This window comes from Ixodes scapularis, unplaced genomic scaffold (assembly GCF_016920785.2).
Source record: "Ixodes scapularis isolate PalLabHiFi unplaced genomic scaffold, ASM1692078v2 ptg002307l_1__unscaffolded, whole genome shotgun sequence".
NCBI classification, from domain to species: Eukaryota; Metazoa; Arthropoda; class Arachnida; order Ixodida; family Ixodidae; genus Ixodes; species Ixodes scapularis.
This window is the reverse complement of record NW_024610239.1, coordinates 127,884-144,630: the sequence shown is the minus strand read 5'-3', so window position 1 is coordinate 144,630 and position 16,747 is coordinate 127,884.

Sequence of the window (16,747 nt, the reverse complement as noted above, 5' to 3'; positions counted from 1 at the left end):
CACACAGCTCCCACACAGCTCCCACAGACCCACACAGACTGTGTGGGGACCCATGGGGACCTATACACCCACACAATCTCTGTGGGGACCCACACACCCAAACAAACTGTGCGGGGACCCATAGGGACCCGAACACCCACAGAATTTCTGTGGGACCCACACGGTTTCATAACCCCATGGGTCTGCGGGTCTTTGGAGCGGGGAAGAAGTAGAGGAAGAAGAGATCGTGGACGTTGGAAACGGAACGCTGTGCTATGTCTCGGCGGATAAAGGAGTGTTGTCAGTCTCAGCTTAACAAGTGGGGGCCCGTCCGGCTTTCCCGTGGGGCGCCAGCGGCTCTTGAGAGCAGCGCGAAACTGTGGTTCCGTTCTAAGGAGAACGTCACTGACTGGCAGGCATTCGTTACGGCGTTCGGATGTGCGCTGTTGGTGAACCAATAATGAACAAATGATGATGAACCAACGATGAACCAACAGTGTACGCTGTTGGTTCATCTTAGTAAAAGATCTAAAATAGCGCTAAAAGACAAGAACAAGAAGTATAGACGTTTCCGCTGTTTACAAAAATCACAGTCCACACGTGTTAAATCACAGTCCAGAACGCGCACGTTTGTCGCTTCGGAAAGCGAGCAAATCACGCGCCATACGCAAGAACACTGAAAATGAAACCGGCCAACTGCCCTTTTTTGGAAAGGTCTATACAGGACAGGCGCTCACTTTCAACTAGTTTTATCCAGGAGAAGTAAACATGCATATATAGCTTTTATTCGGGAAAGGTGCCCAGGGCAGCCGAGAAGAAGGCAACAGCCCCGGATGGTTTGATCGTGCAGGGGGACACCAGCATTCCAGCTCAAGTATCTTCTGCCCTAAAGAACGTTTACGTGGTGCTGCTTTGCCTGTCGCGTGTATAGATATGTTCCCTTTTCCTGTATGAAACTAGTTGAAAGTCAGCGCTGTGGGCAACCTGGCGATTCCAAGCGGTTGGCCCAGGCTGCCCCTCCGACAATCATAAGTGGTCATCTTGACCACGAGGGGGCCAAGGGCAACTGGCCACGCGAGCGGCGCTCCGCCGCTGATAAAAGGCCGTCGCAGCGGATGCGCGGGGGCTGTTGGGATCGCGGCGCAGGCGATAGCGGTCATTAAATGTTTACGTGTTGTTGAACTGGTGTGCTGTGTCATTCTCCGAGACGGGTAGCAGCAAGGAAAATCCCACACTGGCGCCCAGACGTGATATGCTGCTCGTCTGGGAGGATGACAGCAAACTGGGTTCGTTCTTACGTTTTACATAGTCAATTTTGCGTTCCTGAGTTTACCCAAAGTTGAGGGGGCGTTTCTTCGCAAGCCCACGTTCATCGACCTGCGCAAGTCTCCACTACAACACGATGCCGTCTACAGAGGACGCCGACAGAAACGTGAGTGAGGACGACCTTTTGACGCTCGGTGCACTCGCGGATAACGCCACCAGTGACATAAAACCAGACGCTAAGCCTGCAGTCTCAGTCCCGGTAGACGCATCATTAGAGGGTGGTCTAGCAGAACTAAGAGTGGCCATGACCATGCTTCTTAACATACAACGAGAGCAGATGATGCGCTCAAGACCCACTCCTGCTGGAAGTACGCCCCCCAGGGACTTCCTAAGGCTCTCGCTTAGCGTTCCGGTTTTTTCGGGGTACGCAGATAGAAAGTCAGTTGCGATGTTCGTCTCGGAACTGCGGGACTACCAAGCTGCGTCGGGAATTGACGACGAAACCGTCCTCACCCGCCTTTTGCCGGTTGCACTGACAGACAGTGCAGCACTGTGGAAGCAAAGACAAACTAAATTCACAAGTATGTCAGATTTTGAGGCACGATTTAGGACGGAGTTCCTGCCTCCGGATTACAGCGTGCGGATTAAGGACGAGCTGCGCGCGCGCACACAGCACCCGGAAGAGTCACTTATTGAGTTTGTAAGGGCTCTCCAGGGCCTGTACGATATCGCCGACGCCGCGGCACCGGACGCGGAGAAAGTACAACGCGCCATCCGCCAAAGCCACCCGCGTTTCCATCCCCATCTCAGGGGACGTACCTTTACGAATTTAGACGAGATGGCACGGGGGGCGATCACTATCCAGGCCGACATCCTCGCGGAACTAAGATACCGACCCCCTCCACCGCAGAACATGACTCTGGAACCATCATTTGCGTGGTCTGGAAACGCACGTGCACATAGAGTCGAGAGAGAACAAGACGATTCCAATCAGGCGCCCGTCCCCCGAACCCCAGATTCTTGTGCATACGAATCACGAACCCTAGACCCTCGTGCATACGAATCACGGAGGTGCAGCGGTTACGAAGGCACGCAATCACAACGCTACAGCCCCTCCATTGGTCAAGATGAGTTCTTGTCCTCTGGACCGGTAACGCGGAGCTTGGGAGAGGCAGAAGAGAGCGGGACACCGCACGAAGCCGACGGGCGGGTCACGCCCCGTTGTTTTCGATGCGACCAGCTAGGACACATACACCGGGACTGCAGCGAACGGCAGCGGCCGCCTCAGACACAGGGAAACGGCTACGGCCGGCGGTGGTAAGAAATTTCTACTCTCCGCCGGCCGCGTCAAAAACACAATCCACGAGATCGAGTCGCCGCAGCCGCCTCCGGGCCTCCCGGAGGCTCACACGGGCTCCGGGGACTGACGCTTTTCTATCGACCCTCGGTGGCCCTCCATCACTTTTTCTTCCTCATAACACTCCTCGTTGTGAGACTCCCGGCGTGTCCGATTTTCCATGGACACCCGGGCGCCCAGCTCACACCGTTCGCGGTGTTGAGACTCCCGGCGTGTCTGCTCGTGCATCGACAACCGGGCGGCCAGCTCACAACACTTTCCGTCATGAGACTCCCGGCATGTCCGCGTTCGCGTCGACAACTGGGCGCCCAGCTCACACCGTTCGCGGTCTTGAGACTCCCGGCGTGTCTGCTCTCGCATCGACAACCGGGCGGCCAGCTCATAACACTTTCACTCTTCGTCGTGAGACTCCCGGCGTGTCGGCTTTCACACCGACACCCGGGCGCCCAGCTCACACCGTTCGCGGTCTTGAGACTCCCGGCGTGCCTGCTGTTGCAGTGACACCCGGGCGGCCAGCTCACAACACTCTCCGTCATGAGACTCCCGGCGTGTCGGCTTTCACACCGACACCCGGGCGCCCAGCTCACACCGTTCGCGGTCTTGAGACTCCCGGCGTGTCTACTTTTGCACAGACACCCGGGCGGCTAGCTCATAACACTATTCGCCGTGAGACTCCCGGCGTGTCGGCTTTCACACCGACACCCGGGCGCCCAGCTCACACCGTTCGCGGTCTTGAGACTCCCGGCGTGCCTGCTGTTGCAGTGACACCCGGGCGGCCAGCTCACAACACTCTCGGTCATGAGACTCCCGGCGTGTCGGCTTTCACACCGACACCCGGGCGCCCAGCTCACACCGTTCGCGGTCTTGAGACTCCCGGCGTGTCTACTTTTGCACAGACACCCGGGCGGCTAGCTCATAACACTCTTCGCCGTGAGACTCCCGGCGTGTCGGCTTTCACACCGACACCCGGGCGCCCAGCTCACACCGTTCGCGGTCTTGAGACTCCCGGCGTGCCTGCTGTTGCAGTGACACCCGGGCGGCCAGCTCACAACACTCTCCGTCATGAGACTCCCGGCGTGTCGGCTTTCACACCGACACCCGGGCGCCCAGCTCACACCGTTCGCGGTCTTGAGACTCCCGGCGTGTCTCCTTTTGCACAGACACCCGGGCGGCTAGCTCATAACACTCTTCGCCGTGAGACTCCCGGCGTGTCGGCTTTCACACCGAGACCCGGGCGCCCAGCTCACACCGTTCGCGGTCTTGAGACTCCCGGCGTGCCTGCTGTTGCAGTGACACCCGGGCGGCCAGCTCACAATACTCCCCGTCATGAGACTCCCGGCGTGTCGGCTTTCACACCGACACCCGAGCGCCCAGCTCACACCGTTCGCGGTCTTGAGACTCCCGGCGTGCCTGCTGTTGCAGTGACACCCGGGCGGCCAGCTAACAACATTCTCGGTCATGAGACTCCCGGCGCGTCTGCCTTTGCACTGATCCCCGGGCGAACAGCTTCCACTGTTCCCGGTCCTACGCTACCCGAAGCAACTGCATTTGAGTTGGACCCTAATGCGATTCCCTTTCAGCCAAAGGCCGGCCCGATCCCCAGCGTCAGAGCCGCTTTGAAGTTCTCAACACCAAGGATGGTCGCTCTGGATGGCCGGCCGCTAATGGACTCGCACCAGTCGACGGAGGTAGGAACAACCTCACTAAACGAGGAACCGACAGTGCTCATCCCAGCTGTGAGTAGAATCGAATCTACACCCAAGTCTCTTGAACCTCGTATGACTGTGAATGTACTAGGTATACCAGTAGCCGCTCTTTTAGATACTGGAGCAAACATATCGCTTATTGGGGATGCTGTATTTGCGGAATGTAACAAGAGAAAGATACATCTTCGGTCAGCAAACGTGAAATTGCAAGTAGCATCGGGGTCCGTACTGCCTGCTGCCGGCGCAGTCAGGTTACGAATTTCCTTTCATGGTAGAAAACGAAGACAACGGTTCGTATACCTCCCAGAACTGCCGGTGCCCATGATCCTCGGTAGAGATTTTATTGCAGCGGAGCGGGTTTTGCTCGACTTTGCCCAGGCTGGATATTGGTTGGGTGGCGAAATGAAATTAACGCCGTTTACCAGACGGCAAGATTGTATTCGCGGCCAAGCGTTCCCGTTAAACTTTGCCGGGCAGATGCCTTTACTTCCAGACAGCGTGCTCAAAGCCGTGCAAAAGTGTTCCGGTGAAGACAAACAGAAGCAGCTCCAGAAACTGCTGGAACCCTTCTCGCCGATGTTCACGGAAAGACCTGGGAAAACCGATCTCCTACAGCACCGCATCGAAACCAAGGATGCACCTCCCCGGAGGTGCAATCCGAGACCCATAAGTGCTCACAAGCGCGAACTTCTTGATGCGGCGCTGTCGGAAATGATCGACACAGGCGCAGTACGTCAGTCAAAAAGCCCGTGGGCTTCCCCGGTAGTCCTTGCTCCAAAGAAGGACGGCACAGCAAGGCTTTGTGTTGATTACAGGCGCCTAAATGAAGTGTCAGTCAGAGACAGTTACCCGTTTCCTAGTATTTCCTCAGTAATGTATGCCCTTGGAAACGCGACTGTTTTCACAACCCTCGATTGCAGCCGCGGATTTCTTCAAATCGAAGTTCATCCGGCTGATGTAAAGAAGACCGCGTTCATTTGCCATAGGGGGTTGTTCGAATTCACTCGCCTTCCCTTTGGTTTGTCCAACTCTCCCGCCAGCTTTCAACGCCTAATGGACGTTGTCCTCGGTGACGCGAAGTACGAGTTTGCGATGGCGTACATGGATGACGTAGTGGTCTTTTCACGAACATTCGAGGAGCATCTCGTGCACCTTCAGATCATACTCGAACGAATGCGTCAAGCCGGCCTTACGATTCATCCAGATAAAGTCCAGTTGGCATCGCCTGTAATCAACCTTCTCGGATTTGTTGTGGATAACGGAACGCTGCGGCCGAATGAAGATAAGCTGCGCGCAATAACGGAGTACCCACCCCCTTATGACGTCAAAAGCCTACAGAGATATCTCGGGATGATTGCGTTTTATAGAGATTTTATTCCGCAATGCGCTGAGATAACTGAACCTCTGAACCGATTGCTCCGCAAAAAAACGAAATGGTGCTGGGGGCAAGAGCAGCAAACCGCATTCGCGTGTCTTTCAAGGGCTGTGACTGAAAACGCGTGCTTAAACCTGCCCGACTTGAATCGTCCGTTCGTCTTGCAGACCGACGCAAGCGATTACGGATTAGGAGCAGTCCTTCTGCAGGAACATGACAGCGTTCTTCGTCCCGTAGCTTTCGCCAGTCATACGTTAACCGGAGCGGAGCGAAACTACTCAACAACCGAAAAAGAGTGCCTGGCAATTATTTTTGCACTTAAGAAGTTTGACATGTACCTTGACGGCGCTTCGTTTAGCATTCAAACTGACCACATGGCTCTCTCGTGGCTCAAAGGGCTTCAAAACCCTGCAGGACGACTCGCTCGATGGGCCCTTTCGCTCCAGCGCTACAAATACACAATCGAGTACAAGCGTGGAGTGGCTAACCACGTTGCAGATGCGTTGTCCCGTGCTCCACTTCTCGGGCAGGAAATGCAGGTGGATCCCGACTTGGTGGCACTGGCCAATGCGGCGCCCATCACACCAGAGTCGCGGTGGGGAACCCTGGTGAGCAGAGAGGAGCTCCGAGCGGCCCAGCTGTCCGATGGACTTTGTCAGAAGGTGATGCACCAGCTGGCAGAAGAAAACTCAGCCGACGCTGGGAATCCCAGAGACTTGGACTCATACCTGCTCAGCAGCGACGGCATCCTGCTGCGATACATCCCCCAGGCGGACGATGGGTCCAGCGGCCCGCCATTCCGGTCTGTAATACCACGTAAACTGCGTAATTCATTTATAAGATATATGCATGATCCCGCCTTGGCAGGCCACAGCAGTGGGAGCAAAACTTACGAAAAGTTGTCCCAAATTGCAACGTGGCCAGGTATGAGGCAGGATGTGATGAGGTACGCTCGTAGCTGCCCGGTTTGTCAGAAGGCGAAACCCCGAGGTGGCCAACCACCAGGTTTAATGCAGTCGGTCGAAAGCAAGTACCCCTGGGAGTGTGTTGCCTGCGACGTTGTCGGTCCCTTTCCCCGTAGTCCACGCGGCAATCAGTATTTGCTAGTAGTGACCGACCATTTCACAAAATGGGTCGAAATGTTTCCTTTGCGCAAACTAGACTCTAAGAAAATCTGGGACTGTCTTCTCGAGACGTTCGCGCGCTTTGGCTTTGCCGCAACGCTTATTACAGACAACGCTTCTTATTTTGTTAGCAAGGTGTTCGTGGATGCGTGTAAGGCGCTAGGCATACGGCACAAACGGACTTCGCCATACCATCCACAGGCGAATATCACGGAAAGAGTGAACCGTAACCTGAAGCAGATGCTTGTATCGCATACAGAACGACACAAAGACTGGGACGCGAAATTAGCAGAAATGGCATTCGCTACCCGCACAACAATCAACCGGTCCACGGGTTTTACTCCGGCCCAACTTAACTTTGGAAAAGAGCTCGTGTTTCCCCTGGGAAACGGCCTCCTTTGCACAGATCCTGCGAGCATGCAGCGCACAACCACGCAGTTCGCAGAAGATCTCCGGAAGCGTTTCACGGAGAACCTGCGTGAAGCTCGAGAGAGCCTCGACGTCTCGAGACTGCAGCAGGCAAACCACTACAACAAGGGGAGGCGAAATCTGCAGTTCAAGGTAGGAGATCTGGTACTGAGGCGAACTCATCCGCTGAGTGATGCTGCTAGAGGCTTCACGGCCTCTTTAGCAAAGAGGTGGGATGGCCCCTACCGTGTTAGTAGCAAGCTCTCCAACCTGTCTTATGAGCTGGTGCATTGTGAATCTGGTGAAGTGTGCGGGTCTATTCATGTCGCCGACCTAAAAGCTTTCTATGAACCCGAGGAGGTAGATGTGTCGCAGGTTCCAGATGACGACTATCCGGACCACCTCTCGGAAGATTCCACACCGTCTCTACCGCGGTACAACTTGAGACGGCGGTGAAGACGACCGGGAGTAGCACGAATTCTAAGTGTATTATCTTCATGCCCTCTTCGGTGTTTTGGGGGGGAGAAGAGAAATGGTCCGCGCTCCCGCATGCACAGTGGGACAGGCATCTTTCGTGTGCGCGGCTACTTTTTCCTACCGCGCCATGGCCTCATGTTGTTTTTAATTTCTAGTTCCTCGTGCCAGACAGCGGCTACTTTTTCCTACCGCGCCATGGCCTCATGTTGTTTTTAATTTCTAGTTCCTCGTGCCAGACAGCGGCGACGCAGCTCCCATCATCAGACCACCCCCCATGGCTGCATCGGTACTGTCCGGAAGTACTGACGTCGGACCCGTGCTCGCTCATCTGAGAAGACCCTTGCTGACGCAGAAGGAAGGACCCCCGAAGACCATCAAAGACCTCCTCTGTTTTTGTTTTTGGAAGGGGGGAGATGTGTGGGCAACCTGGCGATTCCAAGCGGTTGGCCCAGGCTGCCCCTCCGACAATCATAAGTGGTCATCTTGACCACGAGGGGGCCAAGGGCAACTGGCCACGCGAGCGGCGCTCCGCCGCTGATAAAAGGCCGTCGCAGCGGATGCGCGGGGGCTGTTGGGATCGCGGCGCAGGCGATAGCGGTCATTAAATGTTTACGTGTTGTTGAACTGGTGTGCTGTGTTATTCTCCGAGACGGGTAGCAGCAAGGAAAATCCCACAGCGCTTGTCCTGTATACTTCTTGTCCTTGTCTTTTTTGTGATATTTTATATGTTCAACGTTATTTTTGTGCTCCCGGAAGCCGAAGCAAACCAATAAAAAATTCGATTCGACACTCTGGTGGAAACTAAATGCTTAGTAAGAAAGAAGAAAAAAAAAGAAAAAAATTCTATAATAATGATCAGACGGAGGAGAAGGAGGAGGAGAAGAAGGCGAAGAAGAGTAAGAATAGGAAAAAAAGACACGACTCAAAAGATAAATACAAAGGATGGTACAAGTCATGCATATACTTTGCGCCACTTGTGACACTTATGTAAACAGTTTTATTCTTCCACTTACCTTACTTGTCACGCATCGCTGGTTTGAAGTCTTCGGCGGTTAATTGTTTAGAGCAAACTATCACGGCTATTCAGATCTCAACTTGGAGAGCCACGTACTCTTTCCTCAGAGCGCCGGCCGCAAGATATCGGTGAAAACTGACAGTGCAATACCTCGGTGAAATAGGTACTGCACTGAGGCAATGAGCGGTATGGTCACCATTTTCTGTTGAAATGGCTTTCACAGGGATAATGTACGAGGCAATAAACACGATATTCTGTAGGTTCTTGGACGCGACCGCAGATAGCCTACGGGGCAGCCATTTTCCTATCCACACATATGATGCTAATAGCGCGACAGTAGCGCCACCTTTAGTTCAATCTCGAGGCGAATGCTTGGGTCCCATATTCGCAGTAAGCTTGTGTAAAGTGAAAAACAATCCAAACGAATACCGTTGCACCGCTCCTTAAAGCTTCAGGGAGGTTTTTTTAAGACCGTTGATAAAACAGGACCATAGAGTCTATGCTGGTGAGATTGAAAGAGAATGTTCATAAAAATGTTATCTAGTTGGATAAACTATATAACATTTTCACATGACAGTACTTTTGAGTCAAAGATAATAATCGGTCACATTTTTACTTTCAGCAAATAATAATTGGTTTCTGTAATTATTGTTTTTCTATTCTACTCAAATCTTAGCGGAAGACATTCAGAGTGAGAAAATATTTACACTAGCAGTCCATCTTCAATGTAACAACGTCACTGGTGAAATAAGCTGTGAAAACACTTCATTTACCTAAAAATTAATCAGATAGTTTATTCGTGCCCACTATTTTGTGAGTCAAATATTTGGCAAAAAAAGAAGCACATGTCTGCCTACTGAACAAACGTTAATAAACTCAGCGAAAACTTATTTTCTATTGCAGAATTTCGGTTGGCTTTTTCACACTTTAATAGTTATTTTCCGCTTGTATTTTTTTTAAATTTATATTACAACCTCTAGAAGCGTCTGAAACAGTAAAGGTGTATTTATAATGGGGTTGTCGGTGAACTTTTTAAAAGCGAAGAAGAATTAAAGATGGTCAACTTCGAAACGCAGTTACTGCGAACGACGCCGTCTAAAGAACGACGAGAAAGTAATTGATTCCTTTCTAAAGTAAAGCGTTCATTTTCAATTTTGCTAAGTTTTTTTTTAAACCTCGGTAACAAGAAAAGTACTCAGTAACATTTCGATTAAGTAGCGAGTAACATTTATGGTTGTTTTTTTTATAGCTAACATTTGCATATCACCATAACGCTCACAAGTAGAACGGCCGCTCCTCTCAGTCGACGGTTAGTTTTTGTGTCCTCTCAAGAGCTTTAAAAGTCAGCCTGCAGTTACGGCTTTATGACTTTGAACTTTTTGTGAGGACATCTTGTATTATGGCATTTACAATGTCACGCCGTGCAACGACTGCATGACTTTTAGATCAATCGCTCCGGACAAGTTCAAAGGGTCTACGTACGGGGACTTCTAACACCAACTGTTTTCAATTACATTTCAAGTTCAGCGATGAAAATTGCGTGTTTACGGATTAGGACTTCAGATGCGTTCCCTCTCTTTGACGAACGTGTTAACGTCTATGGCGAGCAAATAAAATAGTATGACGCACATTTCTGGGCGAACTTTGATTATTTCATCCAGCCCCATGGATCACCGAACTTTTGACATTCAATGTTGCTCACTAAAGAAATGCCGAGTTCACCCCACATGACGCAAACACTAAGCAGGATCAGTGGCTTTGGTATTTTCTAACCTTCCGATTGAAAGGCCACTAATGTAGTCTCAAAGATCATCCCCCAACACAAGAATGCGAGGGGAAGAATTTTTGACGAAAGTAGCCGCTAGTGTTTAAAGTCTCCATACCGGGCAAAACGTAATGATGTGAGAAAACTGAAATAAAAAATTAACAATTTTAGAACTTAGAGCAGGCAGTTTCACAACTAGAAATTGCAATTCGGGCCTAGGTACCAACGTCTGGAATCAAGTATCTACTTTGCAGCATGCGATTTCTGGCTTGAAGAAAAAATATCTAGGCTCGGAGGCTCGATCACGGGGATGAAATATTTTATTCGTCGGAATAAATGACGCCGAAAATTAAATATGGGCAAAATCCGAGAAACACGTGCCAGCTCGTTTCATTAGAGGAACGAGTGTATTTGATCCGTCTGTGCTATCGAAATTGTAACCATTGGTGAGCATGCAAGTTTGTGGTAATGAATTGTCACCTCACATTGATGCTTTTTTCATATATTTTAGTTATTAAACGAGAGCTTGATTCATATATTTTCGGCTATTGACCCATGCCGCATTTTGTAACAGTGGCAGACATCGTTATGGATTTTTCTTTTTCTATTATATTTTATGTGCCACCACATTATAACCTATTGGTTGTTGTGGGGCACGAATCAAATAAAGCATTATATTATTAATATTATTATTATTATCGTCATCTTAGGCGTCTAAGGTCTTCAGGCAAGGAAGTGATGAGGCATGATCGTCCGAAAGTACGTTAATTCTGTTGAGTTGCATTTATCTCAGAATCCCAGAGAATTTTGGAAATATGTTCGGTCTCGACCAAAGTCAAAATGTGGGAGGGAGATCACATTCCTGAACTCACAGGAAAACTCGACCACAGATGTTTGCAAGATTTTTGTCCACTACTTTCAGTCGGTATTTAGGCATCAACCGAACTTTCCCATTAACGCCGCGCCAGCTGCCTCTAGTAATGCAACCTGTATTGCGTTTTTTGATGAGGAGCTATTTCATGAGTGTGTGAAGAAGATAAAGTCGTCTTTGTCCTCTGGTCATGACGGCATTCCGTCGGTTCTATTGAAGGCTTGTAGTGGAATATTTATCCCTGTTTTGGTACACATTTTTAACAACTACGTAAAAACCGAAGTGTTTCCCGTCTTGTGGAAAACAGCACTTGTTGTACCCGTACATAAGTCCGGTTCAAGAACAAGCGTCTGAAATTACAGGCCCATATCTCTTCTTTGTACATTTTCAAAACTCTTCAAAACAGCTTTGCAAAAAATATGGTCGTTTAAGCTCAAACATTCTCTCATCCCTAGCCAACATGGTTTTAAGGCGGGTCGCTCGACCACGACTACCCTCACTTGTTTCATATCAAGTGCTGCTCTGGTCGTCCCTTGTAGAGGCCAACTTGATGTAATTTACTTTGACTCAAACAAAGCGTTTGATGTTTTAAATCACGACATGTTGCTAGCAAAGTTGTCAAAGCTTGATGTCCACAGTTCGTTAACTTTATTGCTCAAAAGTTACTTGCGTGATAGAATGTGTTTTGTCAGCTCGAATGGTAGTTCGTCTGCTGCTTATCAGGCTACGACAGGTGTACCTCAAGGTTCTGTTCTCGGCCCTCTTCTGTTTTCAGTTTTTGTGACTTATGTTTCGGCTGTGATCCGTCACTCCTCCTTTCTACAATATCCAGATGACATTAAGATGCTTATAGAGGTACGAGACGAACGCGACTTTGTTTTGCTACGAAATGATGCATATGCTTTCGAAAACTGGCACAATCAAAATGCCCTAAAATTAGTCATGTCCACACTCAAAAGACATATATTATATTCTTTTATGACATTCAGGCAGTTCTTCTGGCACGTGTGAAGGAAATCAAAGAGCTTGAAGTTGTATTTGATAGTATATTACGCTTTTTCGAGTCATGTTGACCACATTGTGAGCTCAGCCTTACGCACGTTTGGTATTACGTGCCGCCTTAGTGAAGAGTTTAATAACCCTAGTACTTTTGTTACACTGTACATTGCTTTATGTAGACCACACGTTGAGTATGCCTCTGTTGTGTGGAATGGAGTCTGCGCGACAAACTCGCTAGGATCGAGCGTGTTTAGAATAAGTTTTTATGTATCTACAGACATCGTTTCTCGTCGTGCAAACCGTCAACCTCAAACGATGATTCAGCAGTCCCAGTGCAACATAGCTTGGCCTTGCCTACTGCGGGCATCTTCTAGCTCCGATTTCCACAGACCCTGTCTCCGAATGAATATGACACTGCAATACTTCGCTCTCGGCAAAAGGGTTTATTCATTCACTCATTGCATTGGGGGGTTTCGGGATCGGGGGACGGTCATCAGCGAGGCCGGGGTTAAGTCCGCTGCCACAGCAGCTTCTCCGGGTCCCAGCGGTGGTCATCCACACCGCGTCATGGGGACGTCGTCGTCCAGGGTCGCTGTCCGGTCCGTTTGTCGAGTCCGCCACTCGACGTAGTGCCCGCACTTTCCCCGCGCCTGCGTCCGTCACCCGCCAAATTCCGCGCCAGCGTCTTCGTCTCCTTGTCACCGCTGCACCATCCTCCGTGTCCCGCCCTTCGAGAGCGCTGCCGTCCAAGAGAAGGTTCCTTTGTCCGGCTTCCCCTTTTCAAGCCTTGGGTCCTTTCTTCTGGGAAGCCAGTCCCGTGACGTCAGACAGCTTAGGGGGAGTGGTCCAGCCGCACCTTGTGCTGCGCGAGGCCATGGCCGGTCCACCGAGGCATGACGCAGTCGGAGGCATCGAGTGCGAGTTGCCGGAAATTGGGGTCCGGAGGTTCGGCGCGGGGGAGGGCAGCCAGATCTCCACACGTCCCTCACATCAAGGCTCGGACCCAGGGGGGCCCAGGGTTGAGTGGTCCCCAGGACCTCAGGCAGGGAATTTGCTCAGCAGGCTCCGGCAGGGAGCTCGCTCAGCTGAGCGTCACCGATGATGACGAGCACCCTCGATGATGATGATGGCACCAAACCAAGCAGGTCAGCGGTGAACGTTGATTCACTGGGAAGCTCGTGACCGACGGAGCACGGTCCACGAACTGGTCCGTAGCACCACAGCTCACAACACGGACGGGCACTCAGGCACATACAACACGCCGGCTCTTAAAGTTCGCTTCCGTCCCTGAAGTAACAGACAGCGAATCGCTCAAAAACAAATACCGGCACGCTATATCAAACAGCGCGACGAAACCGAAATCTTTCGATCGTTGGACGTGCCACAAAATAAAAACAAAAATCTTCATTTGAACACCAACAGGCGGGCAATCATCAAGAACGTCAAGCTACATGTTCAAGAGGTACCTAAGAGGAAAGCTGTTCCTCAACCAAAAAGTATCAGCACTCTCTATTTACTGAAATCGTGCGAACGCCCACTATACAACGTTAGCTCCTATAAAACTCAACCGTATTCTTTTAAAGCAGAAAGCAATCAACGAGAGCGTCAGAACCGCACACCTCTTACAACATTATTAATCTCTAACACAACCTCGAAAAACGCATAAAACTTCAAAAACTAGCAACAACCTCCCGTAAAACAGAAACGGCCATAAATCCTGTCCCGTTCGCGAGGTGCGACTCGGAAAAAACACGCTGGGAAGGTACCCATGCACTCGGCGTTCGCGACACCCGAGCTACAAACACGCTACAGCCAAGCTACGCAGCACGTCTTCATCAGAAGGGGTAATCACCTTACTGAGAGGCCGTTGTTCCGTGGTACCGGCAACTTACACCAGAAGAAAGGGAACAGTACCTGGATCGTGCGAACAGCAGATCTCATTGGACAGCCTATTTACACGGCTATGTCCCTAACGTCTGGGCATGTACCAGACGTTGCCGCTTCACCGCTCGGAGGTAACCACCCAACAGGAGCGACGAGCGCGTAACGGCGGTCCGCACCGAAACCCGCACGGGCTCGACAACCGCGATAGGCGCATCGACGCAAGTTCATGTTCACCCCGGCCGAACCCCGACACCGCATAACCAAAAAGTCTTCCAGCTGATGTCAAGGCCGGCCGCGATCGAGCAATAAAAGTACGCCGTCAACGCGTTTCGCGACTCTTCAACGTTCTCCAATCGAGCAACGTGTCCACATACAAACTCAGTGGGTTACGCACAAAGCTCGCCCCCAGCCAAATCAACACGCCGCATGACTGAAAAGTCTTCTTGCGACTGTGAGGACAGGCAGAGTCCGAACAATGTAAGCATCCCACACACGCACCTCTCAACTTCCGCGCAACGAGCGCGATACCGAAATGCCAAATAATTTAACCGGCCGGTCTCGAAAATGGACGAGCTAATAAACTATATTTGCTCTGCATAAACGGTTCCCGCAGCGTCGAAGTATCTACCGCATTTACCGCCGCATTCCGACACCCGCTACCCATTCATGCAAAGGCTGCAGTTTGTACAGCGACGGGCTAACCCAACGCACAACAGTTATAGGCCGCCGACGGCCATGCCGCTGCCATAATTTCTAGGCTTCCCGGGCACGTACCCGCCGACGTAAACCGTACGTTTTTCCGGGTCAACCACGCATCTGTACAGGATAAAACTATGAACAACTTGTCACATCATCGCCAGACCGCCACACCTCTCGTGCAGGTTTTCACTGCACGAGCCCAGCTCTTTCCTCACCTAGCTGTCTTTTCTCCCCTAAATTTATAATTTCTCTATAATCCAGGCCTCTGCACGATTTATCACCCTCTGCCTCGCGTCCCAACGCGAACCCGAACACGGCTGAGGACCGTTTCCGGCGGCAGCGCAAAGCGCGCGCTGGCCGTCGCTCCTCCGGAAACGGAGAAAACGAAATTAAAGAGTAACTCCCGCCGCGAGGCTCAACCTTGGATATGGCAGTGTGAGCATCCGGAACCAACTGTGAGCACAATTAAACGAAATCAACCTCACGACTCTACAATCAGATACGCACGGGTCATGCCCATCGCGTCAGACTGGACTCCACGAAGCATTACACACACACAGCCACTGATAAAGTGAAAACGGAAACTCTGTGGTTTTCTGAATTCCGATGTCCACGCACCGGACATCGCGTACCCGGCACGATTTAGTGGGCTCAGCCCCTAAATGTAGCCTCTGGCCACAAGGTACTCGTTCAAAGCGATCTTGGTCGGAACCTCAAGAGCGCATCCGTACCTTGAGACGCTGTCAACTAACGAAGCTCAAAACCGCGCTGACAGCTCAAGGAAGGCCAACTGGGAGCTAGCATGCGGTCAAACCGAGACGCTAGTCTCCTCTCGGACAAAATGCAATGTGGGAATAATTTCCAAAAACACAGTCCATGCAACCGCCATCCGCAATAGGTGCGTTCCCCACCCGGAGCGAAGTCACTCTAACGCGTCCGATCGGTAACAGGCGTTCCAAAACATTACATCGTACGCGAGCAAAGGCGGTTAGGCGCGTCACATTCCCCAAACCGTGAGCTGGCATCTTTCCCAGCAGACGTGGATGGCCGGAGGCGTAGGTGGGGTGACGGCCGACGCTACAGACCTCGAGAGGTGCGGTAATATCGACACACACAGCGCTCATGCGCAGCAGGATCAACCTGCCCGCATCCAATGGTGCGCTGAACAGCAGATACTCATGGCGCTTCTCGTAACGGGGGATAAGTAAATTCCTGACTGGCTGCGAAAAATGGTTAATTCCTAAAGACAACGGTCATGGTCCGCGCCTCCTCGTCAGGCAGGCGATCATGTCAGGACCTGCGTGCGGCGCTCCCGCAACGAAACTTCGTGCAGCGCTCCCGCAACGAAGATGACCCCCAAAAAGAGCGCGAAACAGTGCCCCAATTCAACCGGAAACAGGTTAGAAATCGGAATGCCTGCCTGATCGAAAATCAGGCCCCACGTTGCGGCGCCAGTTTATGCGGGCATCTTCTAGCTCCGATTTCCACAGACCCTGTCTCCGAATGAATATGAAACTGCAATACCTCGCTCTCGGCAAAAGGGTTTATTCACCCACTCATTGCCTTGGGGAATTTCGGGATCGGGGGACGGTCATCAGCGAGGCCGGGGGTAAGTCCGCTGCCACAGCAGCTTCTCCGGGTCCCAGCGGTGGTCATCCACACCGCGTCATGGGGACGTCGTCGTCCAGGGTCGCTGTCCAGTCCGTTTGTCGAGTCCGCCTCCCGCCAAATCCCGCGCCAGCGTCTTCGTCTCCTTGTCACCGCTGCACCATCCTCCGTGTCCCGCCGTTCGAGAGCGCTGCCGTCCAAGAGGAGGGTTCCT